Source organism: Pimephales promelas, chromosome 18, assembly GCF_988280905.1.
Source record: "Pimephales promelas chromosome 18, fPimPro1.hap1.1, whole genome shotgun sequence".
NCBI classification, from domain to species: domain Eukaryota; kingdom Metazoa; phylum Chordata; class Actinopteri; order Cypriniformes; family Leuciscidae; genus Pimephales; species Pimephales promelas.
In genome coordinates, this window is record NC_142786.1 from 11,293,356 (window position 1) to 11,312,295 (window position 18,940).

Sequence of the window (18,940 nt, forward strand, 5' to 3'; positions counted from 1 at the left end):
ATATATATTGGCCAAAATATTGCCAAACAGGCGCTTTTGCATTGCGTTTTGACACCAAATCTTCCACCATTATCTTGCTTTTCTGTAATTTGACTCGTTCTCGTCTCCACACGTGCTAAATGGAATCCTGATGCTTGCTGATCTGTGACGTGACGGCACGCACTGCGCAGTTCATTTTTAATTATAATGCTCTCTTCAGAACTAAATAATTGAAAATTATTATTTTTAATTAATTCAAATAAATATTTTAGCAAAAACGAATACTTTAAAAAAAAAAAAAAGTCAAGACATCGCGGTGTCACGGTGGGAAAGTGATGTCACCGGTGATGGGGCTTAAAACCGGTAACACCGTCAACACCGTCTATCGCGGCAAGCCTACTACTCAAGTAAAGTTTTTATACATTTAATAGTATATAAATCTACCCTAAACATACTAATGTCTGCTGGCCTGTTATAGGATCATAATAATCTGTACAATATTGTGAGCACAGTGTATATCGTTAGCGAACGTGTATACTATAAGCACGTCTCTCACCTAAAAGGCACCTGTCCTGTTCTCCACTGCTTCTCCTCACACCACAGCTCAATTTTTCTCTGACCATTCTGTCTGACATTATCCTGGCCTGTCCCTGATCTCTTTAGCATAGCAGGCTCATAACTTTATGGCTTGATCCGTCATACGAGTATTTCCTCAGCGTCCGAAATGTCATGCGATCCATTGTTTTCCTGTTGTGTGAATAGACGGATCTCCCGCTCATTGCGTCACGCCCGCCACGCCCATTTTCAGACGCGGAAGTAAAATTCTCACAAAAACGACTGCAGAAGCTTCTATAGCGTGTTTATGCGTATATTTTAAAGAAAATCTAGTTCCTACATTGTTTTTCTATGCATTGACTCGTTGGGTCCTCTAACCTGCAAAATGCCCTTTAAGACAAATGGGACATGGTCTCATGGACTTGTGCACGCAACAGCCATTGTAATCCACAAGAACAAAAGTGCATATGAAGTGGCATTTGGGACAATGGTCTAAAATGCAACCTTATTTGCAAAATTTTCTTAAGCGTACAAATAATGGCAACATAACGTTAAAAACCTTTCAGAACACTGCTCCAGGCTAACTTTTTGCCTTGGTTGCACTGGTGTGCTTAACTTTTTTTATTTAGGTGCAACAGCACAAAATTTAGGTGCGCTTAAATTTCTCATCTCACGTCACCTTTAACACCACAATTTCAAGGTCACCTTTTTATCATGCTCCCTATGTTCATATATTATGTAAATGCTTTTAAAAAAATAATAAGATGTAGGTTTTTTTTTTTTGAAGCACAATTATACTGTATATAAAAATAATTTAAAATTTAAAGTGCTGTTTTTACATTGTTCAAGTAAGGGCAGGGTATTGATTATTTTGGATATCAGGTACAATACATGGCAAATTTTCTCAAGGAAAACAAATCTCAACTAATGTTGTAAACTGGGAGTCAGTTGTAGCCCATATGCTTCATTAGCCTACTATAATATTGAAGATAAAAATTACACTTTTATTTATTTTTATGATAATAATTATAATAATGTTACATGAAATATAAACATTTAAATGGTTGCTTGCAATAACTTGCAAGATTTTTTAGAAACAACATGCATTAAATATTGAAAAACATTAAAAATTATAATGAATATGTAATATGGTGCATGTATTTGGCAAAATGCTGCTCTAGAATAAAATTTTTCTAGCTGGCTAACAAGTTTATGGTCACTGGATTTTTTTTTTTCTGAGGTAAATGTGATGCTACATTACATTGTTTACACGCCTTTTACTGACGTCTTTCCACAGTTGAATCACTGATTCTTTGTGAAAGATAAAGATTGATAAGTTGTACTATTTTTTAACACACTTTCAGATGCTCGTTCATGTTTATTTCGCGCTGTAACTGGTATTAAGGCGGAAGAAAAGCTCATGTGCACTCCGCGCTGTTGATTCTCTTGAGCTGAGCCAGAGCAATCACACCACAGCGTAAATACACTGTTTTTGAATTTCGTAAGAAAATTAACCTAATATAAAATCTTAGACTTTGTTTCATATCAATAGTAACAAAGCACAAAGATTATTGTGATTTATTGGACGAGATGCACGCTACAATCATCCATCAACTGAAAACAGCATAGCCCAACGGGTTCGTAAAATGAGAATTAGTTCGAATGAGAATATATTTTACCTAGCCCTAAAAAGTAGCCAACATTTTTAAAAGTTTCTTCGTCGTCTGTTTCTTCTGCTGCTGATTGCCATTACTAATTCTCTGGTGTTCAGGTCGCAATTTATTTCGTATCACACAGCACCGAGCATTTTACCATGCGTGCAAGGAGAACAAAAGACTCATTTGGGGAGAGTCAGCGGATGCGATCATGCGAGAACTTTAGGTGCACTGGTGCAACCTAGGAAAAATTTTGGTCGCACCCTTACAAATTGGTTGCACTCTAGAGCCCTGCAGAAATAAATATATTTATCTTACTGACCACCACAAACTTTTTAATGGTAGTGTATAAATCACATTTACAAACAGTCTGTAAACCTTAGTCTTTGCACAGAGCCTCAGGCAAGTAATGACAGTTCATGGGGAAGGACATATTTAGCGTGAAAAGATGCCACAACGATAGGAAACCCGTCAAGCATTCAGACTGTGAAAAGTTTCCTCACACTGGCCTCAAACCAGAGAGGTCGAGTTATATTTCCATAGGAAACTGCTCACGTCTGCTTCAGGAACCATCTTCCTTCCTGCATGAGTCTTCAATGCGCCGAGCAGCAATTAAACCAATGAAATTAGTCTAACATCCCTCTGTTCAAAGAAAAGAAACTAATAAAATATGTTTAAAACAACATCCCTCAGTATAAATCAGAATCAGATTTAACTTCTGTATATACAGGTTAGTGAATAGCCTTAGTGGACATTTTCACATAACATCAAGGAAGTGGACAAGCATTGGAAACTGACACGTTGACAATCTGGCTTCCTGCTGCAGTGAAGAACATCAGCTCACACTTGCAGGCTTTAACCCTGATATCATGACACATTTTAAATGCAAAAGTACAACATGGCAAGAAACCAACAGCTTCATTTCCAACTAAACTACATTCAGCAACAATCAATGTGGTTAATTCAACCGCAAAAAAAAAATGTCATCTGAGCACTGATTTGGTGCCATGGAAAGCAAGAGCACCATGTGGCAAGGGAAATCAGTGGAAGACTGCATACAATATGCAAAACTTAGAATATGCTTTAAGCTCCATATTAAACATTACAACACCGCTAAATTTAGGGGTCAATGACTAATGACTAACTGAAAGATAAATGTATGCATTTGGAACTTAAATAGGGTGATTAGTAAATGTGTGATCATTTAAACAAGTATATAAAATAGAGATGCACTGATGCAATTTATTCAGTACTGATCCAATCCTGATACCAAAAATGATGGGCATCCCATGAACAGAATGCCCTTGAAGCAACACTGAGTCAAAAGCGCACAGCTCTTCGCATTAAAGTTCAAAGAACAAAGGGAAGAGATATCAATGCATAGTGTATTATATCTATGGAACAGTTTGAACCTTTTCTTTTAACTTTTAATTTCAGTTACTGTGCACGTGTAGAACAATTCATAGCCAAGTGTTGTGATGTAACAAACAGCCCAACACAAGGAACATGATTTAGAGACCGCAAGGCATATATTAAAAAAAAAAAAAAAAAAAAAAAAAGTTTGGTTCCGGTTGGTTGTCAGTTGAGGTCATGGGTCGGTAGGGAATTTTTTTTTTTTTTTTTTTTTTTTACAGTGGCAGCAAGGGATGGGTAGGAAATTATTCAGGGCTCGACATTAAAGGAATAGTTCACAAAATTATTTTTTGATATGTTTTAGCTTACCTCCTCAAGGGCATCCAAGATGTAGGTGTTTTTGTTTCCACAGTATTTTAAATTTTGATATTTTTAGGTCAAACCTAATAGGTCATACACGTCACTTGACCACTTATCTCTACGCATTTTGAGCTATCCGCGTGCATCCGCGTGTTTGTCTACGCCATTAACGTCCGCGTCATTCCGTGTGTCAGTCATAAATGACATTAACCCCAGTGACGGTTACGTTTAGGGATGGGGTTGAGGTAAGTCATATCTTTTTCTTTCCTAGGATGGTAAGGGAACGGTCATAAATGCCATTAACCCCAGTGACGGTTAGGTTTAGGGACGGGGTTGAGGTAAGTCATTTATAACGTTAAGTCAACGGCGTTCATAAACACGATGAAAAGCGATTATGCGTTTTGATAGCGCACCAAAAATGGAAATACGAATTGGCGTGTCATACACACGCTACTTCATGAGATCAGTCTGGTATTTTACAATTAAAGCCCTGTTTTAAGATGAAATAGAATGATTAAGATTGTTTTTTTAGACAGATGATGCTGTCCCGAGAATTTTCAGTTTCTGTGGTTGCACCATCCCTACCACCACCTTGCACCACCATCCTCATCCCTAACCTAGGGTTGTTGACAAAATGAGATTTTCACGGTATAACAGCCAGATGAACAGTTAATGAATGAACATGTTTTGTTGAACAAATGCTTTTACAAACTTGAAACCATTTGTTTGTGATATCGGCATACATTGATGTAAAAAATCTGACATTTGAGGACGTTGCAGGTATCCCAAATGAACATTTGTCAAGAGAACTGAACTACAGCTGTTCCATGGTCATGGGTGAAGAGAGACTGAAGTAGAACACTGCTCAAGTCACATGCACTCCAGAGATCTTAACCTAGTTGCACAGGTTTGCAATTTAGCTGAAGTGCAGCTGGGTGAGCAGCATCCAGGCTGTCTGAGAACATAAGGCTAAGTGAAAACAGCTCTTAATGATGGGGAAGCTGTAGAACTACAATGGCATTCTTCATCCATCCACAAAATAATAATAAAATAAATAAAACTTGGTACACACACCAATTTATAGCACTAGTGTAGCAGAATTTTTCAACATGACTTCCAAAATATAACATCAACACAAGAGCTGCTTTCACATACAGGCATTAATGGGAAACCTTATGACAACATCCTAGAGTCAGCACTGGACATTCCTCTCCTGTCTATGTCTGCATGACATAAGATACAGCATTTCAAATACAGGCCTGCACTGAAAGACCCTGCTAGCGGGAAATACAGTGCTGTGAAGCTGTGCCAATGTTAATAAATTAGGCTTTTTAAGGGTGCGTGTGAAGGGAGATGGTTGGATTTGCGAGCAAACAGAGGTAGCTGTAGTAGTTTATGCAAAATGCATCGTCTTCCAGTGGTGAGAGAACTGGAATTAATTTACCAGACAATAAACACAGGGAAGTCAGATGCAAACTCACAGGGTTTTCCTTGCGGCACCAGTCAGCAAGCCACACAGGCGCACAGGAGGCGGACGTGCAGACGAATCACTGTGTTATTATTGGACGGATTTGGAAACTGAACCTTCAAAGTAAAGGAAGGCTGCCTGATTAGGCCTTTTAATGGGCTTGTTCAAAGTTTATTCACTATATCCTGTTAAGCCAAGCAGAGATGTTGCTGCTGCACAGGGCAAGCACAAAGCAAGTTTAGGTTAGCTAGTAAAAAAGCTATAAATAAATTGGTCTTTCAAGTTGCTCCAAATGCTTAGGCCATGTAGCCTATTGTTTGACAACAGAATAGAAGTGATTATAGGCAAAACTGACAGCCTCCCCCAAGGACTACAATAAAGTTAATATTCATTCTAATGGGCTATATGCACGCAAAAATTCCGCATTTGACGCAAGGATGCTCTACAGTTTCCAGTTGGGGAGATTAAAGTGGAGGAAAACTGGGGAAAATGGGATTATGGCAGAGTCTTCTAAATGTACTGTCCTCGCGTCTTTGAAACGAAACTTTCATACGTTTAGATGTAATTTTATATATAGTTATGTTTATTTAATATAATTTCAAAAAGAAGCATAAACACAACAAGGGGTGTCTGTTTTATCTGTTTTTGTGACTAACGTTTCTTTAGCATAACCATGGAGTATAAAATTCAATATATATTATCGGTATTGCATTGGACTGAACTCCACGATCGGTGGAAGTTATCGAGCATCCTTACACCTTCACCGGAAATACCGCAGCGCATAGCACCCATTGTAAGGATAGGCAAGTCCAAACCTCGGCTGCACGATTTGTTTGGGGGATGGGTGGGGGGCAGTGTTTCCACACCTTAGGCCCCGTCCACACTACTGCGTTTTCGTTTAAAAACGGAGACCTTTTGCTACGTTTGCACCTCCCGTCCACACTAAAACGGGAAAAACGAAGACCTAAAACGGAGAAGTTTAGAAACGCTGCAGCTCCGTTTTGCGTTTTGAAACTCCGGAGGGCGTTTTAGTGTGGACGAGACAAAACGGAGGAGTTTACAAACGATGACGCAGAGGCTCACGCTCGGCTCTATGATTGGGTGTCAGTCATGACGTATCTTTCCCTGATTCGCCAACCACTGTTTACACCGGCGCGCGCATTCCCAGTGTTGGTGAATGGTCACGTGATCCACGTTTTCAGTCGTTTTAGTGTGGACGGAGATAAATTCTAATACGCAGGTAAAACGCTAGTGTGGACGGAGATCGTTTTCGTTTTAATTGTCCGTTTTTAAACGAAAACGCAGTAGTGTGGACGGGGCCTTAGGTAACTTTCAAAGACCTTTCAAGCACTTTGCAGGTCCAACACCCTAAAATTCAAGGACCTAATTTGGGGACACATTTGTTGTGCCCAATAACAAAGGTTGAGGTACCATTGTAGTAGTTCCATCCGCACATACGTCTTTCAACGTAAAACAAAACACACAAAGTATTACGTGCAACTAATGTAAATCAAGCAAGCTATGCAGAGGCCACGATGAGATGGCGAAACACATTAGCAGACCGAAGGGAGTAATATGGATTTTTTTTTCCCAGAAAACTTCTTGCACAAAATAAATTCACCTGTATTTTTTATTTAATTTCAAAGTTTCAGGGCCTTGAATTTTATCTTTAATTCACAAACTTAAAGGATACTCCCCTTTTTTGGAAATAGGTTCAGTTTACAACTCCCTCAGAGTTAAACAGTTGAGTTTTACCATTTCGAAACCATTCAGCTGATTTTCTGATATTTAGAAGAATCGGTAACACTTTACAATAAGGTTCATTAGTTAACATTAGTTAATGTACTTACTAACATGCACTAACCATGAGCAATACATTTGTTACTGCATTTGTTCATCTTTGTTAATGTTAGTTCATGAAAATACAGCTGTTCATTGTTTGTTCATGTTAGTTCACGGTGCATTAACTAATGTTAACAAGATTTTAATCAAGTATTAGTAAATGTTGAAAATAACATTAACAAAGATTAACAAATGCTGTATATGTGCTATTCATTATTAGTTCATATTAACTAATGTAGTTAACTAATGTTAACTGACGAACCTTATTGTAAAGTGTTACCGAAGAATCAGTAACCAGACAGTTTCTGGTCCCATTAACTTCTTCTATAGTAGGAAAACACATGGAAGTCAATGGGACCAGAAACTGTCTGGTTACTGATATTCTTCTAAATATCAGAATCACCTGAATGGATTTGAAAACAGTAAAACCCAACTCTAACACTAGGGGAGTTTTAAATTTAAAAATTTTAAGGACCCGTGAAAACCCTGGGGGGGTTGGAAATCACCATTTTACAGAATGGATGCAACAATAGTGAAACAAAGTTATAGCGCCACCAACTGGCAGCAGGAAATGTGTTACTTTCAAAATGCTTTGAAAACACCCTCTTGTTTTTACCCGATTTGCTTCAAATTTTGTGTATAATGTAAACACATGGCAGATGCAGACCTGTGAAAAGATTATTGATATCTCTATACTGTTGTCGTGGCAACTCATCAAAACTTAATATTCTTGTTTGATGCTTTGTAGACTTTTAACATGCTTGAAATTGCATGGAACTCGACAGATACATTACACTTATTTGCCAGTAGACGTACAAAGTTTCAGAAATGGGTGAGGTGAGGGCTCAGTAGTGCCACCTTTTGTCAAAAGTGGGGAGATTAGTTTTATCTACAATAACAAAACTCAATACGTATTGTACTCATCAAGCCGGACAACTTTCTAATTTAGAGTCATTAGCTCTGACCAACAGAAAGTCAGATATTTTGGTTTGAATATGGTGAGCCTCTCTCTGAGCCTACGTCCCTGTCTGGCAAGCCCTTAGGGCTGCACAATTAATCGAATTTGTAATCGTGATTACAATTATGGTTGCCACAATTATGTAATCGTTCAAAGGCACAATTACAAAAAGTCCACTTATATTATTCTATGTGCTTAAAATGTGTTTTTTAATTTACAGCTTATCTTAATTTTTTTCCCCGTTGTTTTAATTTTAGTTAGTGTAACATTATAATTAGCATTAAAGCAACACTATCGAACATTGTTTACTTAAAAATAATGTTTTCAAAATCTTATCAGTGGTTCATGAAGTCGTAACAGGGTGAAAGGCACTCCTGCCGTCGCCTGATGGGGTCTGTATCATTTTACTGGCTCTGTGTAACTTCGGGGTTCGGGTAGGAACCCGACCACAAAAAGAACTACAAAATTCGACTGCTTTACATCAAGCACTACAATAGTCATTATTTCGTTTTTCTTCGTTTCTGATGTCGCAATACATGTTCATGAAATCATGTAACATACTCTACCTTGTCTGTGGACATCGTTCATTCTAAAGCCGGTGCTGGATAAACAGCGAGCGTGCGTGCGACGGTAGGCTAAATTATTTACGACAGCGGCAATAGACAATTCCGTTTCCAACCACTGAGGAAAAGTTACTTGGTGTTACTTTAAACCATAGAAAGGAATTGAAAGTTTTTCAGGAGTTCAGTCATTTTATTTTGATAGAACAATTTGCATGCAGTCACTTCGAACAATGGCATAAAGCCGTTCAAAACATCATTCGACGTAAATTGTGATAATTGTAATTAATAATCGCAATTATAATTTCAAGGCAATAATCGACAATTATGATTTGTCATAATCGTGCAGCCCTACAAGCCCTTTTAACATCTAAAAGCTAAGTTTGATTATCCAGAATTAAAAATGTATATCTGTATATGTAATATACGGATATCAGCAACGTCATTTCGTTAGGTCAAAACTCTAATTCAAGATATCTGTAATAACATTTTGCCTAGTCAAAACGTAACATAAGACATCTGAAAAGGAACGTGTAGATATCTTGAATTGAGGTTAAAGATATTTTGAACTGGAGTTATGACCAGTCAGAATCAAATTGTAGGTCTCAAACTGGAATTACACATAGTCGGAGGAGCTTGCATCAGTGCGGTTCGCCAAAAGTGCACATCAAGGGCGCATATCAACCCCTCACGAGTCCTTCTGAAACCTAAAATGACAAGTGGGACACCCTACAGTCTCATGGACTTAATGGAAATTGATTTTTATAAATCGCACTATGCCAAATTGCGAATTTGGTTTAATTTCAATTAATTGTGCAGCCCTAGACCATACCAAAAATATAACGACACAGATGAATGATATTGTAAGACTCACTTTAGAATTTTTTCTTCAGCTGATTAACGATACATAAAAACAGACACAGCCAATTAAAATCAACCCAACTTTAAAAGTGTGTGCATTAACAGGGTTAGGCTAGTTCAGCCAAAAATGAAATTATCCCATAATTTACCCACCCTCAAGCCATCCTAAGGTGAATGACTTCTCTCAGCCAAACACGATCGCCGTTATATAAAAAAATAAATAAATAAAATATATATATATTTATATATATATATATATATATATATATATATATATATATATATATATATATATATATATATATAATAAAAAAAATGTATTATATATATATAGAGAGAGAGAGAGTTCAGATGCAAAAGCCTCTAAATGCCATTTGAAATTTTCTTCTAAAATGACCATTTTTATCAAGCTTGTATATTAAGTTCAGTAATTTCACTTAAATGACAATTAAACAATTAATAGGTAATCTTCATTGCCATTTAAGTGAAATTACTGAACTTAAATATACAAGCTTGATAAAAAATGATCATTTTAGAATAAAATTTCAAATGGCACTTAGAGGCTTTTTCATCTGAACTCTTCTATATATATATATATATATATATATATATATATATATATATATATATATAAGATTCACCCCCATTATTTTATTTGGCCTATCCTTTAACTTTAACATACACATTTGGAACATGCAGGTGAAAAGAGACAATTTAGATTTTTGGTTAAACTATCTTTTTGATAGTTTTGTTGAGGAAAGGGATATAGTTTTCAAAAGCAAACAGGAGTAAAACCCACACACTATATATATATATATATATATATATATATATATATATATATATATATATATATATATATATATATTTGAAACAATAAATAGGCTAACGTTACGTCCACAATCAATTAGTAAAAATCTTTTCAGAGACCATTTCCACAGGTTCTTCCATAAAACTGTCTGCGTGTTATGGGAAACGGAGGTTGTTTTTAAACAGACTTCGGGTATTTCCCGCACAGGTACGAAACCCGAGATTCGTTCTCCACTAGACAAAGCGGCCACACACGCGCAATCGTGGAAAAGTTTCGACCTCTTCAGTTTCCACAGCGCACGCTGCCGATAGACTTTAGCTCCGCCCACACTTCCTCCAGCGGAAACGCGCACGGTGGCTGATCTCTAGTTCTGCCGTGCCTCTCAAGGTGGGTACGTCTAACTAAAGTGTGTGAAACAGCTGTCCCGGGCTCTGGGAGCCGAGAAACCCGAGCCCCTCCTAAAAGCACGCAGGAATTCGGCCATCGGTGCCTTTGTTTCGAGAAAGAGCAATGAACCCTGAAATGTTTTGATTCAGTTTCCCATTCGCAAACTTGAAAACTTACCTATCGGTTGACATTGAAATGCGACCAACTGTAACATCACACCTTGGGTTGAAGACACAATCACGATAGCAGCTAGTTCTTATAGCCAAAACTACCCTTTCCCCCTGACAAGTCCATCGTGGATGGGTTGCCAAGACAGAAATTTTAAATAACATAACTAAATTCCACCGAACAATCCACTTTTGAATAAAAAACCCAGCAATCTCGGATTTAAGTTTAACATTGCACTTCATCAAAGTAAATACACGCAAATTGAGGTGTGCAAAAATATAGTAATGAAATAAATTAAAAAAGGCTTAATTATCAACTGATAAAACAAGCGCATTTCTAGCTGACACACTTTTACCCGACTGACTTAACGCTAGCTTAATCTTACAAACTATGACATAACAGATCGGCTCAGTTTACTAATTTGAAAATATTTGCAACAGACAAAAAAGTAAAAACTCCCCGGTATGCCTGACGACATGGGTTAAACCGTTGAAGGAGAGGAAGCTAAAACATGATGAGGTTAAGAAAAATGGTAGAATATGTGCATGGGAAAACAATACGTGGAGTCTCTGGTAAAATCATTTCTACATTTATTATTAATTTTAGTTTATCGATTGAGATCTGCTGGTTTGCTGTTAGCTCGCTGCTCGATCCACATAACGTTAACTGAATGAAGCTAACGTTAGCCAGTGTTTAAAGCTACCGTAAACAATCACAATAGTAAATGTGCGTCGTGCACAAACCTGCAAATTCCTGCTAAAAACGGTATAAAACAAAAAAGTAAAAATCTGAACCAAACGTTTTTAAATACCCAGGTCCCGGAAGGTAAAGCCAACCTCAAGTATCGCATGGAAAACCCTGGGAAGATCCTCCCGCTCCTCCAATCAAACTACTTGGAGTTTAATCAATCCTCAGTTAAAAAGCTTACCTGAAATTAAAACGACGAACCCCTTTTTTGGCCGGCGAAAGATGACCAACGCGTAGTTATTCAAATAGGAAACGAAACAGCCAAGCCAGCCGGTAAAATTCCCGGACGGGGTAGCTGTTCTCCTGCGTTAGATGTGCTGCAAACCTTACGCGCTGATGTCAATCTAGACCTTAAAATGGCGTCGCTAAGACGCAGCTCTTATACAAGGAATGCAGTTCATGTATCCTACCGCACGCGAAAAACTAGGGCATAGCGGCTCGTCCAGTATGAAACTAAGCGTTAGTATTATATGTATACGTTGACAGGTGATAATCAATAAATACCGTAACATATTCAGAGTACCTTGTCTGAAGTCTGGATGTTTTGAGTCGACACCAGGACTGTGGTATGCGCGGAGTAAGCAGCCACAGGAAGGGCGAGGTGCGTCCATTAGGTTGGAATGTGGGTGTTTTGAATGGGATGTCGGGAGCAGCTATACTAAGGTAACATTTGTATTAGGGATACTGGAAACACTGCTGCTGCAGGATTGTTAACTTAAGTTATATTTTTTTGCTTTTCTTTTTTGTATTATTACTAAATAGTTTGTAACTTTTTTGTATACTATGGGTTTATCTTTTAGTCTTTATTTTTAACTGGAATATCCTAAATTCTGGGGGGGAAACACATCTTTTTACTTCTACAAAATTTGCTGTTTGTTTTGACACTTATTTTTTTTCCTTTTTTGGTTTTGCTTAAAAATAATAATCAATAATGTGATTTACTGTTTACAAATGCATTAAACACTTCATATCCTAATAGCACAACATGGATTGATATCTAAACATATACAAAGCACAACATAAAACAAAAAAAGATCAAATAAAGACAAAAAAGAAAGCAAAGCACAAATGCTGTAAATATTACATTTTTTGTAACAATCAAAGATAAACAATAAATGTAACAATAAATCTATAAATTGGCTATTATGTTTAAAAACTGACAAATAAAAATGTATGATGATTTCAATATGATTGGTGCAAGGAAGACAGCTGTAGATTCCAGATGAGAGATAAACATTAAACCAGATAATAATTGACTCACAATACAGAAGTTGTCAGAGAACAGTGATGAGGGGAGCAGGTTTACGTCAGTGTTCTATTCTGCAATAAAAAATAAGAAATAATTTGTGAAGCACTTCAGACAAGTTTCATGGAACAGTTTCTCTTAATATAAATGTTAAACATTATCTACAGGTGAAATCAACAACAAACATTTAACAGGAAAAAAATGTAAACATGTTATTCATAATTTTAATTTGACGATACAGACTTTAAAAAAAGCATTATCCACCGTTTACATGATTCAGGAATAATGCAATTTAACAGATCACACAGTTTTAGATGCATACATTTAATATGTGTTAGCACAATATTATTCTTGAATTAGGTGTAACAAAACATGTTGAAATGTTTTAACAAAACATCATCAGTTTATTGTTAAAGCCATTTGACTTCCCAAATGAGTGTTTATAAGTGCGTGTGTTTCCGAATCACCCTCCAATGGTAAATGTGTGTGCACATTTTGCGCAGTGGCCACAAAGCTTCTGAATGGTGGGAGTGTCCTTAGCAAATTTAAGTGCTTTATGCCTTTCATCTGGCCAACCCCCATGACCCACACTAAAAGAGATAGGATATCTTATATTATGGGCCTGTTCATCTAAAAAATAATAATAATAAAAAAGAAAATCCATGCAGTTTTATATATATATATATATATATATATATATATATATATATATATATATAACAATAAATAGAAATCTAACAGTTTGTCTTTTATCTAACCCGTTTTTTTTCTTTTGGCAAGATGCACACCTCACTTTGAGTTCATGGTGAGAGCTACCAGGTGTGAGGTAGTCAACCAAAACTCAAACAGTCGTATTTTAATAACCTCCTCCTGTTCCATATTTAATTTCTTGCCACATTTACCACAGCCTGCAGAATCTGTCTGTCATGTCTGTCTTTGTCTGTCTTCACAGGCAGATTTAAAACAATACTTTAAAAATATTGATTTTGTTACATCTTACAATTTTGCATTGAGCGTTTTAGGGGAATAATGTTGTTTTTGGTTTTATATTTTTGGAGTGGATTTGTTGCCTTCTTTAGCATTAAAAATTGTAGCAATTGTAAATTGTATTTAAAAAAAAATTAAAAACCCAATCAAACATACATTTTTAAATTTGAAATTTAAATCTAAACCAAATAACCATCATAAAATATGACAAATAATAACCTTTTTCATTTTTAAGTAAACAGTTATGATAGCTGCAAACATATTTGTTTTCTATATGGTGACAATAAAACAGTAAAAAAATACATTTAAAATGTTCTCTATTTGATTTGTTAAAGAAATATTGAACAAAAATGATCAGAGGAGGCTGATATTTTTGTTATCTTTATTCTCATCGCACTCTTTTTTTATGTAATACAAATGGCACAGTCCCATATTGACGTGTATGCAAGGAAATCAGTGAGACTGGGGCCTTTGTACTGAAGATTAGCAAGCACAGATCGATTGCAGATGGTATAGAATAAAAGGAGAGAAATTATCCATATTGATGCCCATGTTAGTTTCTCCTTATATCCCATTTTTCATTTGCACATGTAAATGCCACAAAAACCGAGGGAAGGCTTCTTGAGTCATCTTAATACAGACTCCGTGTCTTATTCTGCTTTCACAGAACTGGGTTTGTCTTTCACCTTTTTTGAGGGATCTTCTTAAAAACCAGAGCACACCTTAAACCAAGCAGAAAATCAATCAACTCTCATCTCCTTGCCTTAAAAGTGTGTGTGTGTGTGTGCGTGCGTGTGTAAATAGCCGAACAGATGTAAGGAATCGGCTGCCTCGTAATACAGCTTTGACAATACTCTGCTTCACTAAATAAATTCTCATGTACGGTTGCTTCAAATATTATTTGTGTAATATTATGTCACACTTGTTAACCTATAACGTATTTTGTTAACATAACGTATTTAAATGGACAAATAAATGCAGCTTGGATTAAAAACCTCCTGTATTATCTCTCCTTTTTTGTCATGTACTCTCAAACTAAGGATCCCTAGTGGAGCGGAAGTGCACTATCAATACATTTACCATTGTTCATTTCTCTTTTCATTCTCTCCAATGATCTAATCCTCTACAGTAGTTCTGCTCATGCTCAGTTTGCAGACGTTCACATACTCATACACACATTTATTTTTCTATGGGGACTTCCATTGATTTCTATTGTTTTTACATTGAGCTAAATACATTTTCTTCCCTCTTTACCAAAAACAAATCCTTGCACTAACCTTATTACATTTTTTACATTTTAATTAAAACATGCATTAGTTTGTTTATGAAGCTGTTTTTCTTGTGGGGAACACAAGCTAAAATGAACACAATGTAAGTAATTTCGGGTTTTACTGCCACAGGTTCAATTTGAGCAATAAGGCAGGCAAAATCTGATCCATCTGAATTCATTCAACGACAGTAAAACTGCATAAGCACTCAAAATAATCAACCAAATTGCTCTCGTTATAATCCATTTCATTACATTACGTACACACTGTCAGTATCCATTATCATCATAGTACATCTATTTTTACCTTCTTGGTTTCGACAGTATATACATGCACTCCTTTCACTGTCATCTCTTGAACACTGTAATGTGCCTGCATAATATGTCTTCATCATTCTATTCCAAACCCACAATAGGAAAACAGAAATGAATTCAAGCTAAATCTTACCCATATAAAATGCAACATCCTCCACTCCTGATGGGAAAGATTTGCATATGAACCCAGTTAGTCCCCTGTGGTATAAAAAAGCAAGTTTCTATTTAAATTGACTTACTGTGTATGGCCAAAAAAAAAAAAAAAAAAAAAGATAGATTCTGAGAGTGACTGAGATTGCTTGCTTTCAACGTTCGCATGCATTTCTGAGTACATCTCTCGTTTCTCCTGGGATAGAAGGGGCATATGTGCGCTCCAGGAGGGGTGGGTTGGCGGGGGTGGCACCCTGAAATTTTAAGCCTAGTTTTCTAAGCTCTTTTTGTGGGGAAAAGACGCTGCAATCTGGGCCTCTTCTCCCCAGGAGCCATTAGGCATGGTTTGGTGGCCAGCATGAAAAGAGTACGAGGAGGACTTGGCACAAAAGAAAAAAAAAATGTTTTGCTTTATTATTTTTTTTAAAGAGGGCTTCAGATATATATATATATATATATATATATGTGTGTGTGTGTGTGTGTGTGTGTGTGTGTGTGTGTGTGATTTTCGGCAAATGACACAACCCTGGAGTTTTGGTAATGTGTGAGATGAGAAGTGAGGGGGCACGGTTGGCATCTCAGCTCTTCAAATGAACGGCGGGATGTTTGGCCAGAAAAGGATGCAGGATTTTGCTTGGATAAGGACCCTGGTGCTACATTACTTCTATTCCCTTTCCATTATATTTATCTATCATTCTCTATCCATATTTTGCCTACAAACAAATGTGCACTCTTCCCTAGAATGGATTCATGATATTATAGGCCTTTGAGTTTGTTCACACAGAGAGTGTTCAAGCATTCATAAACGTAAGAGGTAACTATTTTGAAATGTAGGTTAGAAAGCTGAGAAGGTTGAGCAATTGTTAAAATATCATCCAGTGGACATAAAAATAGCATTTTAAAACATGCAGCGAAATAAAACACAAAATGACTTTTGTGCAAATCGCCTGTTTGGAGCCATTTTTTTGTTTTAAAAATCCACCACGCCACACAATAGTTTTCAACTGCAGAACCGCAGCATTGATAAATGCATCAAGCTTTTTTTAAAAGACGCAAAAGCATGACAGTATGATCCCAATGTGACACATGCCTTATATTCCAAGTGTTCTGGAGTTTACAATTAGCCTGGTAATACCAGACTCTGCTACTTCACTTTGCTTCGTAGACAGGAGCGAAATGAAATTAGCGGAAGTAGGAAGTCTGACGTAGTCAGGCTAACTTCTTGTTGCTCCTAAAGTGGAATGGCAGGAAGTCCACATCACATGATAGGCCCCTTTGTATGTGAGTGCATGTATATGTTTTTATTACGCAGTTTTGGTCAGAATTAATGGCACCCCTAGTGAAATATGATCAAAAATGGCTGTAAAAATAAATCTGCATTGTTAAATCCTTTTGATCTTTCATTAAAGGGGGAGGGGGTTGATTGCGATTTCACTTTTTTTATTTTAAATTGTGTGTAATGTTGCTGTTGGTGCATGAACAGTATCTGCAAAGTTGCAGCGCTGAAAGTTCAGTGTAAGCAGAGATATCGTCTTTTAAAAATCAGGAAGTATATTGCCTACAAAAACGACTCGATTGGGACTACAGCTGGGTTTTAGACATCACTAACCCATACATTTGCATCAACCCTCCCTCTGGAATATTCAGAAAAGGGCATGGCCATATATCTGCGGCTCGTCGAGTGTGTTGTGTTCACCCAGCTGTCATGTCTTCTGTGTTCGAGCTTCCCAGAGACGCTGTACTTCGTCAACAATGGATACAATTTATGTTTGATTATGTTCCTGAAAATGACGATCGTAATCTAGCTCTCTGTGCTGCGCATTTTACGGAAGACAGCTTCCAGAATCTCCACGAGTTAAGTGCTGGATTCAACAAGAAACTGTTACTAAAACATGAAGAAGTTCCAACTTTGAAACAAGAGGCAGCAGTTGTTGGGCCACAACCTGTAAGTAGGCTAAGACTTGTGTTTTATTTTTTTCAAATGCCAGCGCTGGCTTTATAGCCACTAGGCTACTAGTTGTGCTATTTTGTGTCTATGACAAACACATACAAACATTATGGACCTGATTTTTGTACTAATTACTAATTTGTACTAAGTACTAATGTTGTAAATGTATTTTTCATGTATATATGCTTTATGACGTTATTTTCGATTTGATCAAGAACGTAAACTTATGCCGACTCTGTTTGTGTTTAACATTAGTAGCCATTCAGTTGCTATTGATGCCAGTTAGATGCTATTGTTTAAAACAAACGTGTATACTATAAAGTTAAAAAATGTTGCAAATTATCATTCAGAAACATTTAGTAAGAGCCGTGTGTGGTGAGGTTCTGCTTGCCTCTCTTCATCGCCGCTTTCTGCCTCAAACTGATACTGCAGTTTGACACACTATTATTTACATCTGGTCCGGAGCTCATGACGTTCACGTTTCGCCCGTAAAGGTAATGGGCCTTAACCTTCCGGACAACGTGAGAGACAGTTTAGCCAATTACAACACACCGGCCAAAACTAACCAATCTGAGCCCACTGCCTGTTTCTGAGGGAGTGTTTTCATAGACTCAGGAAGTCAACCGCTCGTTCGAGGACAGAGGAGAGCGCGGCTGACAATAAAGGTGAAGTTTATCAAAAATAAGACTTTTTAAAAAAGAAAAACCACGAATTCATGTTATATTGCACCCCATAAACACAATCATGCAAAGAAAAGAAGCAGTCAACCCAGCCTTTAAAAAAATACACGCCTAAAATATAACCTTTCTTTGAAGTAAAAGAATTGAAAGTGGGGAGTAAATCACATTATGAAATAAATGCTTTTCTCCAAAACACACTAGCCATAATTATTTGCACCCTTTAGGTCATCAGCAGTAGCTACATTTTACAACAGAGGGGTAGTTGCATCTTAAAGTCGTCATGAATTCGTTCCGCCTTACATTTTTTTCTAGTTTGAAAAGCTGTTTCACTCAAGTATAGGCTGTCACTATAGGGAAGAAAAGACTATCACAACTTCGTTCAAGGTGGCATTAAAGGGATAGCTCACACACAATTCTCTCAATGTTTGCTCATGCTAATGTATACAACTTTTTTTAGCTATATTACTGGTGTTAGTATAGCCATATGATTTTTGTGTAAGGAACAGAACTTATCACCACCATTTACACATGCACATAATAAAATTCTGTATTTAAAATTAAGTAGCTTATCATTTTTGTCAAATAAACAGACCTTTATTTATATAGTGTATAATATAATAATAATTAATTACAATGTATTAGG

General features: G+C 36.7%; 1 protein-coding gene across 2 annotated transcripts in view; it reads right to left on the minus strand.

The window, feature by feature from the left end:
* Positions 1-12,331, minus strand: part of ctnnb2 (catenin, beta 2) — a 35,722-nt gene extending 23,391 nt beyond the window's left edge. Inside the window, exon 1 of one of the 2 annotated variants that reach the window (XM_039678729.2) lies at positions 12,228-12,331. The gene's annotated coding sequence lies outside the window, so the exon portion shown is untranslated. Of the gene's footprint in view, positions 1-11,885; positions 12,071-12,227 lie in introns of those variants that run through there. The other variant, XM_039678728.2, reaches the window with a different exon arrangement.
* Between the last annotated feature and the right edge of the window lie 6,609 nt (positions 12,332-18,940).